Genomic DNA, 22,517 nt, shown 5'->3' with positions numbered 1-22,517 from the left:
CTGCTGGTTCACTTCCCAGTTGGCAGCAATAGCTGTGCCAATTTGAAGGCAGGAGCCAGGAGCTTCTTCTGGGTCTCTCATGAATGCGGAGGCCCAAGGACTTGGGCCATCTTCTACTGCTTTCCCAGGCCATAGCAGAGAGCTGGATTAGAACTGGAGCAACTGGGTCTCAAACCAGCAACCATATTGGATGCTGGCACTGCAGGCGGTGGCTTTACCCACTATGCCACAGCTCCAGGAGCATATTTTTACTTTTATTTTTATTTTCTTTAAAGATTTATTTATTTACTTGAAAGTCAGAGTTACACAGAGAGAGGAGAGAAAGAGAGAGAGGTCTTCCATCTGCTGGTTCACTCCCCAGATGGCTGCAATGGCTGGAGTTGTGCCAGCCTGAAGCCAGGAGCCAGGAACTTCTTCCTGGTCTCCAATTTGGGTGCAAGGACCCAAGAACTTGGTCCATGTACTGCTTCCCCAGGCCATAGCACAGAGCTGGATCAGAAGTGGAGCAGCCAAGTCTCCAACTGGTGCCCATATAGGATGCTGGCTCTTTAGGCCAGGGCATTAACCCACTGTGCCACAGCACTGGCCCCTAGTTTTATTTTTAATCAGTTGTGTCTTTTATTTATTTATGTATTTGATAGGTAGAGTTATAGACAGTGAGAGAGAGACAGAGAGAAAGGTCTTCCTTCCATTGACTCACTCCGCCATGGCCAATACTGCGTAGATCCAAATCCAGGAGCCAGGTGCTTCTTCCTGTTCTCCCATGCAGGTGCAGGGGCCCAAGCACCTGGGACATTCTCCACTGCCTTCACGGGCCACAGCAGAGAGCTGGACTGGAAAAGAAGCAACTGGGACTAGAAACCAGTGCCCACGTGGGATGCCGGCACCGCAGGAAGAGGATTATCCAAGTGATCCATGGCGCTGGCCCCTATATGTGTCTTAAGCTGATAAGAATGAAATGTCTTTAGCACATAGTCATGTTTGGAAATATTTATATGATTTTAATGAACAAATTAGGCATTAACATATCCATTCATTATATACCTATTTTTCATGATGAGAATACTTAAAATTTTAAACTGTTATTCATTTTCTATAGTAGAACACATTGTTATTAACTATTCTCACCATTTTGCACAACATACATCTTTTATTATTTTTTTCTTTATTTATTTTTGAAAATTTTTGACAGGCAGAGTGGACAGTGAAAGAGAGACAGAGAGAAAGGTCTTCCTTTTGCCGTTGGTTCACCCTTCAATGGCCGCCGCAGCCAGCACACTGCGGCCGGCGCACCACGCTGATCCAAAGGCAGGAGCTAGGTGCTTCTCCTGGTCTCCCATGGGGTGCAGGGCCCAAGCACTTTGGTCATCCTCCACTGCACTCCCTGGCCACAGCAGAGAGCTGGCCTGGAAGAGGGGCAACCGTGACAGAATCCGGCACCCCGACCAGGACTAGAACCTGGTCGCAAGGTGGAGGATTAGCCTATTGAGCCGCGGTGCCAGCCAACAACATACATCTTGAATACATTCCTACTATGCAAAGGAAATGTGTTCGACCCAGATGACTTCCAATCCCCTCCATGTGTCTGTATATTTAAATGATTTTCCTATAGACAGCGTGAAGTTGGATCTTGGTTTTATTTTCTCCATATCAACCTCTATCCTCGATGTATTTAGATAATGCACATTTAAAGTGATTATTGATGTAAGTGGGTTAGTATGTAATATAATTACAATTGTTTTCTCTGTCATCCTTTTTTAAATGGTCTTATTTATTGATTTTTTTAATTGAAAGGCAGAGAGAGACAGAGGGAGGGAGATCTTGCATCAGCTGTTTCACCCCCTCCAAAAACAAAAACAAACAAACAAAACCCTACAGCAGCTGCAACTCAACCAGGTTGGACACAGGAGCCAGGAAGTCCATCCTGGCCTCCCACATGTGTGGCAAGGACCCAATAACTTGAACCACTACCTACTGCCCAGGGGTGCATTCACAGGAAGTTTTATCACAAGTGGGGTGTTGAACTCAAAGCTAGCACTCTGACAAAATTGGAGTGTTTAGCTACTGCACCAAATGCTCATGCTAATACTTGTTTTTAAACATTTTCCGTGATCTTATTTTGTATTTAAAATTTTTAAATTCATTTATTTAATTCATTAAAGGCAGAGATACAGAGAGATCTATCTTGTGCTGATTCACTCCTTAAATTTCTGCAAGAGGGGGCTGTCGCTGCAGCATAGCCAATAAAGCTGCTGCTGGCAGTGCCTGCATTCTGTATTGGTACTGCTTTGAGTCCTGGCTGCTCCACTTCTGATACTGCTCTCTGCTATGGCCTGGGAAAGTGGTAGGGGATGGCCCAAGTCCTTCAGCCCCTGCACCAATGTGGGAGACCCAGAAGAAGCTCCTGGATCCTGGCTTTGGATCAGTGCAGCCTGACTGTTGCAACCATCTGGGGATTAAAGCAGTGCATGGAAGACCTCTCTCTCTACTTCTGCCTCTCTGTAACTCTACCTTTCAAATAAATGCATAAATCTTAAAAAAAATTCTGCAGGGATGGGACTAGGCTTAGCCAAGGACAGAATCCAAGAGCTCAATCTGTGTCCAGTTGGCAGGGACTCAAGTACTTGAATAATCTCCTGCTTCCTTCTATGGTATGCATTAGCAGGAAGTTGGAATTGGGAGTGGAGACAGAATAGATACAGGCTCTCCAACGTAAAATGAATGTAGCCTCTTAACCACTATGCCAAATGCTTATTGCCTCTCATTTTAAGAAAGAATGATGTTAGCTTTTTTTTTTTTTTTGGATTTTTTCTCTCAGGCTAGGCTTACTTTTTTTTAACTTTTATTTAATGAATATAAATTTCCAGTGTACAGCTTATGGATTACAATGGCTTCCCCCTCCCATAACTTCCCTCCCACCCACAACCCTCCCCTCTCCCGCTCCCTCTCCCCTTCCATTCACATCAAGATTCATTTTCAATTCTCTTTATATACAGAAGATCAATTTAGTATAAAGATTTCAACAGTTTGCACCCACATAGAAACACAAAGTGAAACATACTGTTTGAGTACTAGTTATAGCATTAAATCACAATGTACAGCACATTAAGGACAGAGATCCCACATGAGGAGCAAGTGCACAGTGGCTCTTGTTGTTGACCCAACAAATTGACACTCTAGTTTATGGCGCCAGTAACCACCCTAGGCTGTCGTCATGAGTTGCCAAGGCTATGGAAGCCTTCCAAGTTTGCCGACTCTGATCATATTTAGACAAGGTCATTAAAGACAGAGTGAGGATAGTAACCAATGATCCTAAGAGTGGCATTTACCAGGTTTGAACAATTATACAGCATTAAGTGGGGAAGAGGACCATCAGTACACACAGGTTGGAAGTAGAGCCATTGGTGGTAGAGTAGAGGTTATGATTAAAAAGGAATGAGGCCCAAGTGTGCTAGACAGGGTCTAGAACAAAGGACAGAGTCATCATTAGATGTGCTAAGAAAGGTGCTGTCTAAGCTACAATTAAGTTTTCTGATTGAGAGGCAAATAGAACCTGATAGAAGGGGCTTGATAATAATCTGGTGGGCTTTAGGTCTTGTAAGTTAAGAGGCCCAGACCTATCTATCTCTTCACATGGGGTATATCCTAAGGGAGGTGTGAACCTCCTAGGGGAAGGCACTCTGTTGACTTTCATTACTTAGCTGGCCTGGGAGGAGAGCTGTCCAGGTAAAGGCAGGTGGCATCTCTAACAAGAAATTTACAGTTCTGCCTGGAATGTTGCTGACCCTACTTGACCATCCCCTCAACTGCAGTGGTCACTTTGGAAGTTGGGCTGAGTGAAGGGATTTTCAGCTTAGAGCCAATAAGATCTGTGGCTCTGACCTGGGCATCCTTCGACTCCAGGGCAGGTCCATTTCCAGTGATCCAACTCTTGGCAGAGCTGCCAGGGCTCTTCACAAGCTGACTTCTGCTGAAGCCCAGGCTTACCACATTGAAAGCCACTGCAGTGGACTGGCCTGTTGGGTCTCCTTGAGGGCAGATCACTGTACAGATCAGCCATTAATAGGCCTGCCACCCATTGCTTCTGATGCCTAGCTTTCTTTTCCTCCTGGTTTGTGTTCAAGCAGACCAGACGATGCAAGTCAAGGGAGTGCCCGTATCCCATCTCTAATCTTCGGTGGCCTGAACTACAAGTCTATAGTCACAGGCATGTTCTGTAGTAGTTTTTCTAAGGTAGACAATGCCCATGAGGAAAATTATATTCTCACTTTAAAACTTTCTTTCCCTTTTGTCTGAAAGGGAGGTTTTTTCTACTTACTGTATACTTCGCTGATGGCGAATTGAATCTAGCTATGAGATTATTATTTAAATTCTTATTTTGGCTATGCTATTACAGAAAATTGTTAGCCATCTCTTTTATAAGGTCTAAAGATTAATTTGTGCGTCCTACAGATTCCTTCATAATAGAATTAGTTTCCTACCTTGAAGAGACTAGAGAAATGAAAGAATAAGTTGGGTTTAGAATAGAGAAATGAGGGAGCAAGTCCTAGATCGCTTGCTGACAATAGCCATATTACATGAATACTTAGCAAACAGTTTCAAGCATTAGATAACAACTTAAGAAAACATTTACCAGAAGGTCCAATGCCTTCTATAAATTTTAAGAATTATGTATTTGAAAACACCTCTTGAATATCTAACATGGTGTAGTTTGTTTAGCCAGTAAACTTAAGCACAACCATATAAAATGTTTTTAGTTTCTTTCTACTAACACGTTTAAAACATATGATACACAGATTCAGGTCACACAAGTTAAAATGTATCTTTGATTGATTTTAGCAGCTTAAATTTATGGACAATCTTATCTATAAGCCATTTAAAATAAAACTCTTAATAAAATTTCCTATGTGGACATACAATATGTACACACATATAACATAGCATAATAGACCAATATAGCAATTTTAATAATAGCTTTTAAAATCTTTAACTCTTTTTGTAGATTGCCAATTGATTTGAATTGCTTTTTGTTTTTAGATTACTTTAACACATTGCTTTAACAGAGCATCAGAGTTTAATTCTATGTCAAAGAGAAATTGAGCTTCCTATGATCTTTTGCTGTGAGGTTTCCTTCCTTTACCTTCTTTCATATTGGTGACCATGTTTCTGTGTTTCTGTGTGTAACACATCTTTAAGCATCTTTTGCAGGGCAGGATGAGTGGCAACAAATTCTTTCAGTTTCTGTTTGCTATGAAAAGTCTTAATTTCACCTTCATTCACAAATGAGAGCTTTGCAGGATATAATATTCTGGGCTGGCAGTTTTTCTCTCTTAGTACCTGGGCTATATCTCGCCATTCCCTTCCAGCTTGTAGGGTTTCTGATGAGAAGTCTGCTGTGAGTCTAATTGGAGATCCTCTAAGAGTAATCTGACATTTCTCTCTTGCACCTTTTAGAATCTTTTCTTTATGTTTCACTGTGGTGAGTTTGATTACAATGTGTCGTGGTGAGGATCTCTTTTGGTCATGTTTATTAGGGGTTCTATAAGCTTCCTGTACTAAGATGCCTCTGTCCTTCTCCAAACCTGGGAAATTTTCTGCTAGTATCTCACTGAAAATGCCTTCTAATCCTTTCTTCCTCTCCATGCCTTCAGGAACTCCTAGAACCCGCATATTAGGTTTTTTAATAGTGTCCTGTAGATTCCCGACAATATTTTTTAGATTTCTAATTTCTTCTTCTTTTCTTTGGTTTGCCTGTTTCCTTTCCTGTTCTCTGTCTTCTAAGTCTGATATTCTCTCTTCTGCTTCGCCCATTCTGTTTTTAAGGCTCTCTAATGTGTTTGTCATTTGATCTATTGAATTCTTCATTTCATTATGATTTCTCGTCACTATCAGAGTTTCTTGTTCCACTAGTTGTTTCATTTCATTTTGATTCCTGCTTAATATTTCACTTTCACGAGAGAGATTTTCTATCTTGTCCATTAAGGATTTCTGTAGTTCAAGAATTTTTTTTGAGAAGTTCTTAATGTTCTTATCAATTTTTTAAGATCCGCTTCTTGCATTTCTTCAATCTCATCATCTTCATAATCTTGAATTGGGGTGTCTTTTTCATTTGGGGGCATCATAGTGTCTTCCTTGTTCTTGTTAGCTTGGTTTTTGCATTTGTTGTTTGGCATGTTGGAGATATTTGGTTTCTTCACTGTGGTGTTTTTTCTTGTTACACTATGGCTCTATATTAAGTGGACTGTCTGCTTTCAGTGGAGCCTTAGAGGCTTGAGATGAGTGTGGACTGAGAGCTGTGTTTGGTTCCTCAGGGTTGAGGGTGTGTCAAAGATGACACTCCCAGGTTAGGCGGGGTAAATCTCTCTTTCTTTTTTTTTTTTTTTTTTTGATTCAAAAGGGAAGTAATTCCGCACAGCTGAACGTAATTGGAGGTAGTTAGCAGGCAAATGATATACCCACAGGAGCCAGAGATCGGAAGCTCTTTCCCAAGGATCACACAGGGAATCTCTGCTGCCCTTGGTGTGGGCTCCAATTCTCCTGCAGTCTCCCACTGGGTTGCCAAGTTAGATGCTAATCTCCTGTTATTTCACCCCTCCCCCCAGAGTCAGGTTTTTCTGCTAGGCTCAGGGCCGGTGCAGACCTGAGGTCGCCCTGCTTATGATGTATGTCCAAAATGGCGCCTGCTCTTTGTCTTGCTCGCCTTTGAGGGGTGAGCGGAGAGAGAGAAACTCGTGTCTGTATCGGTCACTTTTTTTTTTCCTCTCTCTCTTCTAGTTAGCCTGGTGAGCTTTTCCCCACGGAGTTTCAAGCCTCGTTCCCTCTAGTCTCCTCTTTCCGCTTGCCCGCTGGTGTCTCAGGCTATTGAGGTTCGGCTCACCTGGCGTTCCAGCGCTGGTGCGTTGAGTCTGCCGCTGGTGTCCCGAACTTGGGCTTCCACGCTCTCCACGCAGGTCCACTGTGAATCACTAGTTCCGGAAGAGTTTCCTCTGCTGTTTCTTCCCCTACTCTTCCTTGACCCTGCAGTATCTCCACTTTTATTAACCTGTGTGTCTTGCTGAACTATCAATGTGCTCCCTTCCTATTCCACCATCTTGCCACTCCCCCAGCTTTTTTTTTTTTAACTGGATAAAATTTAGTAGTGAAACCATCTGGTGCTGACTTTTTATTTGGAGACTTTTTGTTCCTAATTCAATGTTGTTACTTATTTTTGGTTTATTCAGGTTTTCTATTTATTCCAGGTTCAGTTTTGGTAGGTTGTATTTATCCATAAATTAGCCTTTTCTTCAAATTTGTTGATTTATTAGTTGCTGTTAACAGCCCTAGTCATCTATTATATTTCTGTGATATGAATTGTAATATCTCTTTTTTTAAGATTTTATTTATTTATTTGAGAGGCAGTTACAGACAGAAAGGGAGAGACAGAGAGAGAGAAAGGTCTTCCTTCCGCTGGTTCATTCCCTAAATGGCCACAAAGGCTGGAATGTGGTCTGATCCAAACCAGGAGCCCAGAGTTCCTCCAGGTCTCCCACGTGGGTGCAGGAGCCCAAGGACTTGAGCCATCTTCCACTGCTTTCCCAGGCCATAAACAGAGATATGGATTGGAAGTGAAGCAGCAGGACACAAACCAGTTTCCATATGAGATGCTGGTGCTGCAGGAGGCCATCCCACAGTGCTGGCCCCCAGCCATGGTTTTTAATTTCTGTAAAGTTGGTTGTAGATCCATGAATTTATTTCTGGAGTTTCTGTTCTTTTTTTTTTTTTTTTTGACAGGCCGAGTGGACAGTGAGAGAGAGAGACAGAGAGAAAGGTCTTCCTTAGCCGTTGGTTCACCCTCCAATGGCCGCTGCGGTAGGCATGCTGCGGCCGGCACACCACGCTGATCCGATGGCAGGAGCCAGGTGCTTCTCCTGGTCTCCCATGGGGTGCAGGGCCCAAGTACTTGGGCCATCCTCCACTGCACTCCCTGGCCACAGCAGAGAGCTGGCCTGGAAGAGGGGCATCCGGGACAGGACCGGTGCCCCGACCGGGACTAGAACCCGGTGTGCCGGCGCTGCAAGGTGGAGGATTAGCCTAGTGAGCCGCGGCGCCGGCCTGGAGTTTCTGTTCTATCCCATTTGTCTACATGTGTGTTTTTGTGCCAGAGCCAGGCTGTTTCAATTAAAACTGCCCTGTATTATGTCTTGAAAGCAGGTATTGTGATGACTGTAGTTTTGTTTTTCTTATATAAGATTGCTTTAGCTATTCAATGTCTCTTGTGTTTCTATATGAATTTTAGCATCATTTTTCTATATCTGTGAAGAATCTTATTGGTATTTTCTTTGGGATCATTTTGAATCTGTAAATTGCTTTTGGTAGTATGGACATTTTGATGTTGATTCTCCTAATCCCTGAACATGGAAAATTTTTACACTTTTTAATGTAATACTTTAATGTAACACTTTACTGATTTGTGATTTTCTTTTTTTAAAATTTTATTTAATAAATATAAATTTCCAAAGTAGAGCTTTTGGATTACAGTGGTTTTTTCCCCCCATAACCTCCCTCCCACCTGCAACCATCCCATCTCCCACACCCTCTCCCATCCCATTCACATCAAGATTCACTTTCAATTATCTTTATATACAGAAGATCAATTTAGTATAAACTAAGTAAAGATTTCAACAATTTGCACCCACACTGAAACACAAAGTGTAAAGTACTGTTTGAGTACTAGTTATACTGTTAATTCACCTAGTACCACACATTAAGTACAGAGATGCTACATGGGGAGTAAGTACACAGTGACTCCTGTTGTTGATTGCCACTCTTATTTATGGTGTCAGTAATCACCCTAGGCTCTTGCCATGAGCTGCCAAGGCTATGGAAGCCTTTTGAGCTCACCAACTCCAATCTTATTTAGACAAGGTCATAGTCAAAGTGGAAGTTCTCTTAGAGGAGGTGGTTTTAAAAGAAGACTTGAGAGTCAAGAGTAAAATAAAATCATTAAAAACAGCAAAAATATATTTTCACTCAAATTTACTAACAGGCTACTGTTAAAGTTTATTTCAGGTTACTGATCAGAAAATAATGTTATATTCTGTCTTAGAGATTATGTATATATACATATATATCAATATATATATATGTATATATATATATATATATATATATATATATATATATATATACCTTCACACTATACTTTTAGTAAGTATTTGCTTTTCATTTGAAATTTTATCTCGATTTTACAGGACCTCAAATTTTAAGAAATAAATATGCACTCAAATTTAATAAAATCAGTTTTCCCATTTAAGCCACTACTACTAAAGATTGAAATTATAAATGTTAATATATGAAATAATTTTGTCTGGTCTTTGTTGTAAATATTAAGGACAAGTTCGCTTTTTAAAGATTTATTTATTTATTTGAAAGGCAGAGTTAGAGAGAGGCAGAGGCAGAGAGACAGAGAGAGAAGTCTTCCATCTGCTGGTTCACTCCCCAAATGACTACAACTGCAGAAGTTGTGCCAATCTGAAGACAGGAGCCAGGATCTTCTTCTGGGTCTCCCACATGGGTGCAGGGACCCAAGGACATCTTCTCTGCTTTCCCAGGCCGTAGCAGAAAGCTGGGTCAAAATTGGAGCCTCTGGGACTCAAACCAGTGCCCATATGGGATGCCAGCACTGCAGGCAGTGGCTTTACCTGCTACACCATAGTGCTGGTCCCTGAGGACATACATTTTTAAACAGGGAAATAACATGAAGGTTAGTTTGTTTACAGAGAAGCAGATACATTGTATCTTTTATTAATCTGGATTGTGTGATTACACTGTAAACTGGTATAGCCATTATATAAGACAGTATAGTGATTTCTCACAAATCTAAAAATAATCTACCATATGACATAACCATCCCACTTTTGGGAATGTACCCAAATGAAATTAAATCAACATAGGAAAAAGTTATCTGTACCCTCCATATTTGTAGCAGCTCAATTCAGAATAGATAAGATATGTAATCAACCCAGATGTCCATCAATTCATGACTGGATAAAGAATATGTGCTTGGGCCCCTGCCATCCACATGGGAGACCTGGATGAAGTTACTGGCTCCTGGCTTCTTCCTGACCTAGTCCTGGCCATCATGGTCATCTGGGGAATGAACCAGTGGATGGAAGATCTCTGTTTCTCTCTGTCTGCTTCTTTCTTTCAAATACATAAATAAGTCTTTAAAAAAGAAGACACTTGGCTTGCTATATGTGCCCAAGCACATTTGCACCTTATCAGGGAGCTGAATCAGAAGTGGTGCAGCTGGGAGATGAACGAATACTCATATGGGATTTTGGTGTCACAAGCCACAGCTTAACCTATTATGCTACAAGGCTGACCCCTCCAACTGATTTTATGCAATGAAGAAAAATGTGTACAATAAAACAGTACTTTCAGGTTTCCACACAAGAGGAGTTCCTTCACTATTCTGGAAACCAATCCACCAAAATCAGAGGAAAGGACATAAGGTGAAATTTGTATTCCTTAAAAAAATAATTAGTTAAAAAAACTACTAAAAAAAAAGAAAATGTTAACATTTTTAGGCTAAAGATTTTTACCTACTAAAGAAAAAGTATAATGTCTAGGATATCTACCATGAAGGCTATACAGAGTGTTGGACCTGTCATCATGTACTTATTTGTGGGAAAGTTGAATAAAATTTGACACCTAAATTTTTCATTTCTATTGGAATCCTAAATGAAAAAAAGGGCTGGCCATTGTGGCACAGTAAGCTAAGCTGCCTCCTCCAATGCCAGCACCTCATATTGGAGTGTTAGTTCTATTCCTAACTGCTTGCTTCTGATTCAGTTCTCTGCCACTGTGCATGGGAATGCAGTGGAGCATGGCCCAAGTACTTGGGCCCTTGTCACCCACTTGAGAGTTTCAGGTTCATGGCTTTGGCCTGCACCAGCCCCAGGCACTGCAGACATAAGTGGAGTAAATCAGTAGATAGAAGATCTGTCTCTTTCTTTCTTTGTCGATTTGTTTTTCAAGTAAATAAAATATTTCAAAATAAATAAGCAGAAAATATAGGCAGCTATGGTATATGTAATAATGTCATTACAAAATATTTAACTAATTTCACAATAATCTCAGAACTATTGAGCATTAATTTTAACATAAAAATATGTAAATTAACTATTAAATTCAACTTAGTTTCCATTGTTTTACTAATAAGACATATGCTAAGCTTTATCTGTGCCAAGATTTAAAATAATCTCTGCTATAACTATCTTTTTTTTTTTCGACAGGCAGAGTGGACAGTGAGAGAGAGACAGAGAGAAAGGTCTTCCTTTTGCCATTGGTTCACCCTCCAATGGCCGCCGCGGTAGGCGCACTGCAGCCGGCGCACTGCGCTGATCCAATGGCAGGAGCCAGGTGCTTCTCCTGGTCTCCCATGGGGTGCAGGGCCCAAGCACTTGGGCCATCCTCCACTGCCTTCCCGGGCCATAGCACAGAGCTGGCCTGGAAGAGGGGCAACCGGGATAGAATCCGGCGCCCCAACTGGGACTAGAACCTGGTGTGCTGGCGCTGCAAGGCGGATGATTAGCCTGTTAAGCCACAGCACTGGCCCAACTTTCTTTTCTCTTTCATTCTTTCCCAATTTTTCACACAATATATCAGCATTTCTTCTCTTTGTCTTTCTTTAAATCTGCCGTTAAATATGGTTATCTTACAAATCATCTTGTTAGAAAAGTGTGTTTCTATTCGTAAATTGTTATATTCCCTAATTTAATTTCTATGTTCTCAAATATTTTCCTTTATAATTTGCACATTTTGCAATTCTTATTTCACTTTCTTCCAAAGGGCAAATATTCTTGAAAATTAGTAATTTCACTAACTGATCAGTTTCTTTTAATAGTATCTGCAGTGCATATTAAAAAATAATTTTAGAGTTATCTGTATCCCCATGGTTTTTGCAGCTCAATTCACAATAGCTAAAATAATAGAATCAACCCAGATGTACGTCTACTCATGACTGGCTAAAAAAAATTTATGGAACATGGAATACTGCTCAGCAATAAAAAAGAATGAAATTCTGTCTTTTTGCAACTAAATGGAAGTGACTGAAAAACATTGTACTTAGTGATATAAGGCTGCACCAAAAGGACAAATACCATATATTTTCCTTGATCTGTGGTAAGAGAGTATCAAAAACATAATGTATAAAAATGAAATTGACATTTTGAGATTTGGTGATTATTTACAGCCCTTAACTCCACTGTTGAGGAATATATTTTTTGTTATTCTTACCAGTTGTTGAACCCTTTACTAGTAATGAGTTAATCTTGTGAGTGTAGGTAAATAGAAAGTAGACTTTTCAGTAAGTTTCAGTATCATAAGCTGATACTTAAATATTGAAGAATTTACACAAGATTATTAGAAAATTAAAGGAAAATTTATATAAAAGGTATTCCTTGTGGCATTAATTATATTAACATAAAATGAAAGCAATAAAAATTCAGTTGTTAAAAATAATGAACATTTTATATGTGGACTTCTATACTGCCATTAAAATTATGATTTTGAAAACTATTCAATTTTCAGAATTATTCAGTTATGAAATTAAAATATTATTTTCCAAGAATTTCTTATCCCACAAGACTAAGAAGGTTTTCCTCCAGTAAAAATCTCTGAAAGTGTGCCAGCACCCCAAATTCTCCTGTTCATTGTCAGTGTAAATTAAATAGCTCAGAGATGAGCATTTGATCCAGCAGTTATGAGGCCTGTGCCCCATACTGAATTACCTGCATGCAATTCTTGGCTCTGGTTTCTGATTCTGGCTTCCTGCCAGAGCAGATTCTGGAAGACAGTGGCTATGGGTCAAGTAAATGTGGTTCTTGCCACTCAGGTACAAGACTCAGCTTCTAGCACTGGCGCTTGTCCTGCCCCAGGACATTACAGGCTTTTGATGAGTTTACTAGCCCATGCAATCTCTCACTGTTGCTCAAATTAATATTTTTTAGAAAAATATATAGTTTAAACATTTCCTTAAAAGTAGGATGTCATTCCTCAAACTTCAGCATCCCTATTCCCATTCTACTGTTTGATGCTCCAGTTATGATTTCATTTCTTTTACTACCAAGAGCTTTTTTTGTACTATACTAATCTTATTTTCCACATTTCTAATTTTTTTTATCAGCAGCCAAAATAGTTTTTTGATTGTATTAATCTTTCATAGAAAAGTATTGCATCCTGTATTTTTAGTAAATTTACAGAATCTGTTATAAGGGAGAAAAGAAGAGGTATAAATCATGAAATTTTTTGTATATAATCAATTTTCACATACACATATTCATATGTCCTCACTGTTAAAAATCATACTAAGCTCTTCAGATAAGATAGATAAGATCCTTATTCTTACTTAGCTTAAAGTCTAATGCAGAAGAAAAAATAAAATTACAACTCTAAATTAAGACATGCTGTAAGAAAACAGAATTGTATAACCACATAATACAATTTGACCTACACTGATCCCAAGGAAGAGTTCCCTGAAGAATGGAATGCTACACTGAGAAATGAAAAATCAAGAGAGAGCTGCTAAGCAAAGGGAGAAGACAATCCAGCCAGAATACAGTATATGCAGGCATTCAACTGTAGTTTGCCACTGATCAAAATGGTTTACCTTCTTACATGAAACAGTAAAAACCAAAATAGGCGAATAACATTAAGTAACACTATTCATAGAATAAAGCAATAATCCGTAAAAAGACAAAAAGTGAACAAATCAACTCTCAGAAATATTCCAGCTACCAACATGAAGGAAATCTAGAACATGAAACAGGGAGATGGATCAGAGGCAGACACCATGAACCTGAGAGTCTGGTAACATTGAGGCAGTTGGATATCACAGGATACCAGCAAGGAAAGAACAGCACTGGGAAGGAACTCTGGAGGTCTGCAGAGGTCCCACTTGGGTATTGAGCAGAGCCATGAGCAGTGCTTGACCATCAGAAAACTACCTAAAACCAAGGGTATATGCTGGAAAATGTTACAGGAAATCCTTCCTGGTGCACATGGAATTTCACAGCAAAGCACCCACTCCCATCAGCTAGGCTGACAAACTTCTAAGTCATGTAATGATTAATGAATTCATGAGAATGATTTTGCCTTAGGAGTGGGGAATTGACCCTATGCTGAAAATTTTTCTTACCCATCCATCGCAGCATAAAAACAAGACTGGAAAGGAACTAGCTGTTTATAAAGAATTTAATTATATAATAAAATAAAGCTCAAGAAATAAGTAGATGCATAGAAAGTATTTTATTAAAACAAAATTAGAGTTGTAGAGATTGAAGTTGCATTGTCATTGATTGTCATGGTACCAGATGGAAACAAACACAAATTACATAGTAAATAAAAAGAAAACAGCTCTGAAGCATTGTGAACTGTGAGAAAACTTCAAGTGTCTAATATAAACCCCAAAAGAAAGAAAGGCAGAAAAAAACTGAAGGAGAAATGGAAAAAAATATTTTCTCAACTTAATAAAAACTATAATCCTACAGACCCAAGAAGGATGAAGGTGGCAGAAAAGAAAATGGAAGTAGAATATTACTATTTTTAGACTATTACTATCATATGATGTTGTGTTACTTGGTGGAAAACTATGGTAATCTTATACTATAAGTGCTAAAGCAATTATTAATGTTGCAAAACCAAGTATTATAGTTAATAATCCTTCCCAAAGAAGAAGAAAGACAAAATCATAAAAAGTGCTTGATTAATCTAAAAAGAAACAAACAAAAAGGAAGAAACAAATCAAAGCTGGAAGTAAGATAAATCAAACAGCATAAAGTCAGAAAGACCTAACTGTACCTAATAAGAGCATCAATTTGTCTTATGAATAATGTTATATTATTATAGACTCTACACATATTAAAAGAATAACAATGTGATGATGATATTTATGTGAATAAGCATCACAACTGTTATAAAATAAGAAAATTTCTTATAAGACAGAGACTACCACATCTCAGTCAAGAAGGAATAGATAACTGAATTGCTCTGCATGTCTAAATGTAAATAATGCCATAGTTACAAACCTTTCCACAAAGAAAATGTCAGATTCACCAGATCTACACTGGTGAATACCCCCAAAATTTTAAAAATAAGGAAACTATATAAAACCATTTCCAAAAGAATAATGAGGAGGATTTAATTTGACCTCATTCTATAATATAAGGATTACCCTGAACCAAAATTAGAGGTAGCTAATTCAAGAAACAGAACTTCTTCATAATTATACAAATTCAACCATTTTTCAAACAGACAAGATAACTCCCAAAAGGTGAATGAATGAATAAACCGCATCATATCATAAACAGAATAGTATTTAGTGCTAAAAAGAAATGAGCTAGCAAACCATGAAAAGACGTGGAGGAACTGTGAGGCATATCATCAAGTAAAGGAAACCAATCTGAAAAGGTGTAAACTATATGATTCTAAGTATGTGACATTCTCAATGAGGCAAAATCCATGCAGACAGTATAAAGATCAGTTGTTGACAGGGTTTGATGGGGAAGGAAGGGATGAACCATCAGACCGAGAGGATTTTTAGGGCAGTGAAAATACTCTGTAAAAGAGTATAATGGGAATAGTATAAATTGGAAAATAGTATAAATGGAAGATCCCTCTCTCTCTCTCCCCTCCCCCAACTTGGTAATTCTCTTTTTCCTCTCTGCAATTCTGCTTTTGAAATAAATAAATAAAATTTCCATCAAACTTAACAGCAAATAAAATTGAACAGGCCGGCGCCATGGCTCAACAGGCTAATCCTCCACCTAGTGGTGCCGGCACACCGGGTTCTAGTCCTGGTCGGGGCGCCGGACTCTGTCCCAGTTGCCCCTCTTCCAGGCCAGCTCTCTGCTGTGGCCAGGAAGTGCAGTGGAGGATAGCCCAAGTGCTTGGGCCCTGCACCCCATGGGAGACCAGGAGAAGCACCTGGCTCCTGCCTTTGGATCAGCGCGGTGCGCTTGCCGCAGCACGCCGGCTGTGGCGGCCATTGGAGGGTGAACCAATGGCAAAGGAAGACCTTTCTGTCTCTCTCACTGTCCACTCTGTCCAAAATAATAAAAATTTTAAAAAAAGAAAAACATTGAACAGTACATGGAAAATAAAATAATGTTCAAACGAATGAAGTTTATACTTGAATGTTATTAATGTTATTCATATCAATGCTATTTACAACATTAAAAAACTGAAAGAGAAGAACTATGTGATCACTATAGTGGGTAGTGGCATTTGGCACACTCTTAACATTCGTTCATGACTAAAGATCTCAGGAAACTAAGCATACAAGGAAACTTTTTCAACATGATAAACAGCATCTATTATAAACCTACAGCTAATATATATATTAATGAAAACTGAATACTCTGCCTGTAATATTGGAAACAAGACCATTTATGTTTTCACTACTTTATTGAAGATTTAAAAGGCTTCTAATTTCTATTCACAAGCCTTATCAAAAATCATGGTGGGAAAACCCTAACCTCAAACTCTAACTTGAAGGACAGCTTGTTATTTTAGTAATAAAGTTTTATTGTTTTATTGGAGCTGATTTACAGATTAACCATGGCTTCTCTCACATTAGAATTGCAGACAAGTTGTCACAAAAATCCCACAAATGCAGGGGCCAGTGCCGTGGCTCACTTGGTTAATCCTCCCCCTATAGTGCCGGCATCCCATATGGGCACCGGGTTCTAGTCCTGGTTGCTCCTCTTGCAGTCCAGCTCTCTGCTGGGAGGGCAGTGGAGGATGGCCCAAGTGCTTGGGCCTCTGCACCCACATGGGAGACTAGGAAGAGGCACCTGGCTACTGGCTTTGGATCGGTCCAGTGCCAGCTGTTGCGGCCATTTGGGGAATGAACCAACAGAAGGAAGACCTTTCTCTCTGGCTCTCTTTCTCACTGTCTATATCTCTACCTGTTAAATAAAAAATCCCAGAAATGTGAAATATGGACTGTCTTTAGTAAGATATTAATTTGAGAAATAGAATAATTGATACTCCACATTAAAAATATGATGGAACAGGGCTGGCGCCGTGGCTTAACAGGCTAATCCTCCGCCTTGTGGCACCAGCACACCAGGTTCTAGTCCCGGTTGGGGTGCCAGATTCTATCCAGGTTGCCCCTCTTCCAGGCCAGCTCTCTGCTGTGGCCAGGGAGTGCAGTGGAGGATGACCAAAGTGCTTGGGCCCTGCACCCACATGGGAGACCACGAGAAGGACCTGGCTCCTGGCTTCGGATCAGCGAGATGCGCCGGCCACAGCGGCCATTGGAGGGTGAACCAACAGCAAAGGAAGACCTTTCTCTCTGTCTCTCTCTCTCACTATCCACTCTGCCTGTCAAAAAAAATAAATATGATGGAATGTGCCAAAAAACTCATAGAATGAATAGGTACTTTTAGCAAGATTGGAGAATGCATACTCAAGGTTAAAAAATCATCTGCATTAACTGCATACCAGAAAAAAAACAAATCAGAATTTTACTATTATCTCAACTTTATTGAGAAATATGAAATATAGATCTATGAAATAACAGTTGCAAAGATTATTGCCTAAATATTCTCTATAAATGAGGAGAACTTTGCTCATTACTATTCTCAAATAATTATTTATTTTTGTGTATTTACGTATTTATTATAAAAGGCAGAGTGATACAGAGAGAAGGAGACAGAGAGAGAGAGACTCCATTTGCTTGGTCAGTCACAAAAGGAGCCAAGGACTCAATCCTGATATTCCAAATGGGTGGCAGGGTTCCCGGTATTTGAGCCATCCTCTGTTACTCTCCTAGGTGCATTAGGAAAAAAAATGGATTATAAGTGGAGCAGCTGGGACTCAAATCAGCAGTCCAATACAAGATGCCAGTGTCACAAGCAGCAACTTTACATAAAGTGTCACAACATGAGACCCAAGATTCACTATTATTAAATCATTCCTCTCCCCACCTTAACCTTTAGAATCAATCAGTTTCTAATTCAAAGAAGGGCAGTAGGTTTTTTGTTAACTGACAAATTAATTTTGAATTCATAAGGAAGTGAAAAGGATTTAGGTGAGCCAAATAATTCTGAAAGAAGAATAGAATCAGACTGATTTCAAAAATTATTATAAATATATACTAATTTAAAAAACAAAAATATAAAAAATAGATAAATACATACTAATTGCAACAGAGTGGTAATGATATAAAGAACATGACATATATCAATGGAACACAATAGAAAATTCAGAAATGTATGCACACATGAACAAGCAGTTATTTTTGACTAATGCACAATAACAATGCAATGAAGACATGCAGTATTAAAATGTATGTATTGACATGCAGTATTAAAATGTAGTATTGACATGCAGTATTAAAATGTAGTATTGACATGCAGTAATAAATGATTACATATTTATATTCAAGCAATGAAATTGCATTCATACAAAACATCTTTTACAACAGTGAATGCCAAATGTATAATAAATCCAAATTTTTAGCTGAGAACAATAATAAAACTGCTAGAACAAAGCATGGAATAAGATATTTTGACTTCCCTCTAGGAAAAGATCCATTAGATATGACAGAAAAATAAAAATCTATAATTGAACAGAGACAAATTAAGCATAATGAAAATTTAAAACCTGATCAAAAGATATTATTTTTCAATTAATTTTCATTTAAGTTTCTTTATTTTCTCCTTGTTGCTTTGTAATTATTTTTAAACATAGAAATATTTTATGTAAGATGTACAAACTTCATGAATTTCATATACACAAGTTTAGTAACATAGTGATTTTTCCCACACTCTAACCCTTCTTCCTCCAAGTCAAGTTAAAATATCCTTGCAAAAATACTTGGTATCTATCTATCTATTTATGGGTATCTATAACATAAAGAACTCTTAAAGCACAACACATTAGCAGCAATCTAATTCTAAAATGATTAAACATTTTTTGAAAATGGTTCACGACAGAAGATGTACAAATGACAAGTGAGCACATGGGAAGGTGCTCAAAATCACTAGTTATTTTGGAAATGAATATTAACCACATAATGTTATTTCTAACATAATGACTAGCAGAATGGCTAATGTTTTTAAAACAGACAATACTACGTATTTGTGAAGATACTTAGAAAGTGAAATTCTCATATGATGTTGGTGAGAATTGGTAATGGCTCCAGTATTTTGGAAAATTATTGGCAGTTTCTTGATTAGAGAATATGAGGAGGTACAAGGACACGTTTTCTGGATGATGGATATGTCATGTAACTTGCTCATGATGTTGGTTTCACATGTGTTGACATATCATAAAAGGTACCAAATTGTGCATTTTATAAATATGACTTTTATTAGATAGAAATCATACTTACATAAAGATAAGGGGGAAAACTATGATGTGGCAACAAACATCTAAGGCTGTGGCTGGAATATAGGAAGAAGGATATAAAATGGTATAAGAGAAAGGCTAAAGGGTCAAGATTCTTAACTTTATTGATGTGACAAGTGATAGCTGAGTTTCAAAAAAGAAGACAACATAACCAGATCAGAGTGTTTGAATGGATGTAATTATTTAAAACATTGATTTATAAGGAATCCACTGGCAAAACAATCCATTTATTAATTAAAAACATTTAGGATGTACTAACAATATATAAGGAAATGCACATGAGGATTTCAATAATTTGTGGGAAATTGGCATTAACAACTTATTTGTTACAAAACACATTTGACCCCCATGCATGATATTTCACAATATTAATTTCCTTGAAGGATCCACATGTATACTCTCCTTCAGAAACATGTAAATATACAATTTTGATACTATGTGATATATGAGTTGATATTGAGATGAGTGTTTTTCAAAGTGGTTAAGATTTCAGTTAATATGCTCCCATATCATACTGGGATCCCTAATTTTAGTTCTCAGCTTGGACTGTCAATCTAGCTTCATGCTAGTGCAGAACTCAGAGACAGCAGTAGATGGATTAAGTAGTTTAATTGTTGCCACCAATGCAGCAGTCCTGGATTGACTTTGTGACTTCCAGGTTTTTCCCTATACAATCCTGGCCATTGTGGACATTTCAGATAAACAAGAGGATAAAAGTGCTCCCTCTCTCTTTCTCTTTCTCTTTCTTGTTCTCATTCCCTTTCTCTCTCTCTCTCTCTCTATCTCCCACTCCATCTATCTCTATCTCTATCTCTATCTCTATCTCTATCTCTATCTCTTTCTCCCTGTCTCCTTATCAGTGCCACGTGAAAATATTTATAAAAAAATTATAACCAACCACAAGGAAAACTTTGAAGTGGAGATAATATATAAAAAAAGAGTTTACAAGGAAATGAATTGAAGAAAATAATTTTACTTATGATACAAATGTGAGCACACATACTAGGCACATTACATCTGCTTGTTTCCAGCAAAGTTGAAAAGAAAAGTATAAAATACATGAAAACAAATTATGAGATGAAAGATAAAATAACTGTGAATGCTACATTAAATTGCTGGCACTCAGTGATTAAAACACTGACTTAGAGATAGGAGTAATAACTATATAAGCACTTTGTTTTGAGTTTAGTTTTTAAATAGTAATGTTTAATTGAAACAAGGTTTTTAAAATAAATTGAGGCATGTATGACAAGAAAGAAGGAACTAAGATATATCTTGGGGGGGGGGTCCATTACTCAAAATATCCACATATCTTTATATATAGGCTGCAGGTGAGAGTATTCAGTTCTTAATTATTTTGATTGAAAATTAAAATTAACATTTTATAATAATTTACCCTAGTATCCAATTCTAGCATAAAACCTGTATTTACCAACAGGAAATTATAGTTAAATTTTTGTGAAGTGAACACATGCAGAAGAATACCACTGTCATCTACCTACATACATTTTTAAAAGCTGAAATTTTTAATAAAGTTTATTGTGTTGGGAGTTGATCATGAGCCCCTAAAAGTACTGAGAATAAAAACAATGTTAATGATTAATTACAAAAATATGGAGATAACTCTTCTAGTTTGGACTAAACATCTAAAAAAGGAGCTATTGTGGAAAGCCATTATTAAACAACTAGTCTTCACTGGGCCTTCCAAAATAGATCTAAAATTTAAAAATTTTGGATAATTGAAGGCAAGTTTTTATTTTTAAGATGCAGAGATAGAAAGAGAAAGAGATGCTGAGACAGAAGGAGACAGGAAGAGAAAGGGAGCTCCCATTTGCTGATTCACTCCCAAATAGCCCCAACACTCAGGCTGCGCTAGGACTGCTGGCACTGAAGCCTGATGCCATACCAAAGTCTCAATCAATGTCTTTCACATGGTGCCAGGAGCCCAGTTACTTCAGAAGTCACTGCTGCCTCCCAGATATTGGAATTAAGCTGGAATTGGGAACCTGGGCTGGACATGATCTTAGGTATTCTAGTGTGAGAATCAGGTATATTAACCAGCATTTTAACTGATAATCAAAGTGCCCACCCAAAGAGGCAACTTTTAAACAGAAAACAACTGATTAATGCTGCCTCAAACTTATGAAAGAACTGACCTGTAGCCATGATAAGAAGTAGGCTTCCAGAACCAGATTTAAATGTGTTCAACCAGTGACTTTGGGCTTCTGTCATCAACCATAGCAAATCAGACACTAGCTCATACCATAAACACAACTTGAGTGCCAACCAATTAAAAACAGTCTCACTTTAATCAGCAGGCTGCTATGATAGACAATCACAAAACTTTTATGACTTTGAAAGTCTACCAATTGTAAAATTCCACTCTTTTCCAAAGACTACATATGACCCATAGCTTATCTGTTAAGGAAAACTATGCCTAAACAGCATAGGTCTCTACTACTATACGAGGTAGTAAACCACAGTATTATCTTTTTATTTGAAATATTGATGATTTATCACACCTTAGCAATAATTTTCTAAGTCCATTATATCTACTACCCATTTTTTGATAGGCAGAGTTAGACAGTGAGAGAGAGAAAGGTCTTCCTTCCATTGGTTCACCCCACAAATGGCTGCTACAGCCAGTGCACTGTGCTGATCCGAAGCCAGGAGCCAGGTGCTTCCTCCTGGTCTCCAGTGAGGGTGCAGGGCCAAGCACTTGCGCCATTCTCCACTGCCTTCCTGGGCCACAGCAGAGAGCTGGACTGGAAGAGGAGCAACTGGGACAGACTCCAGCACTCTGACCAGGACTAGAACCTGGGGTGCGGGTGCCACAGGCAGAGGATTAGCCTAGTGGGCCATGGTGCCGGCCTACTACCCATTTTTAAAAAACCTTTTTTAGTAAAATACAAATGACAGAAGATGGCTGAAAATAGGATCTGCATCCATCTCAGCCAGGAAAAGTTTCAGAACAATGAGAGAAAAAACACATTTCCCAATATTGTCTGAGGAAAAGCATTGGTAAAGAAGTGATGGGAACTACAAATTGCACAGAGACTGAAAAAGAAATAAACAGCAGAGAGGGAGAAACAGAGCATGCTTCTGCTCCTGCCCAGGGC

Source organism: Lepus europaeus, chromosome 21 (genome assembly GCF_033115175.1).
Source record: "Lepus europaeus isolate LE1 chromosome 21, mLepTim1.pri, whole genome shotgun sequence".
Classification (NCBI taxonomy): Eukaryota; Metazoa; Chordata; class Mammalia; order Lagomorpha; family Leporidae; genus Lepus; species Lepus europaeus.
This window is presented reverse-complemented; position numbering follows the sequence as displayed.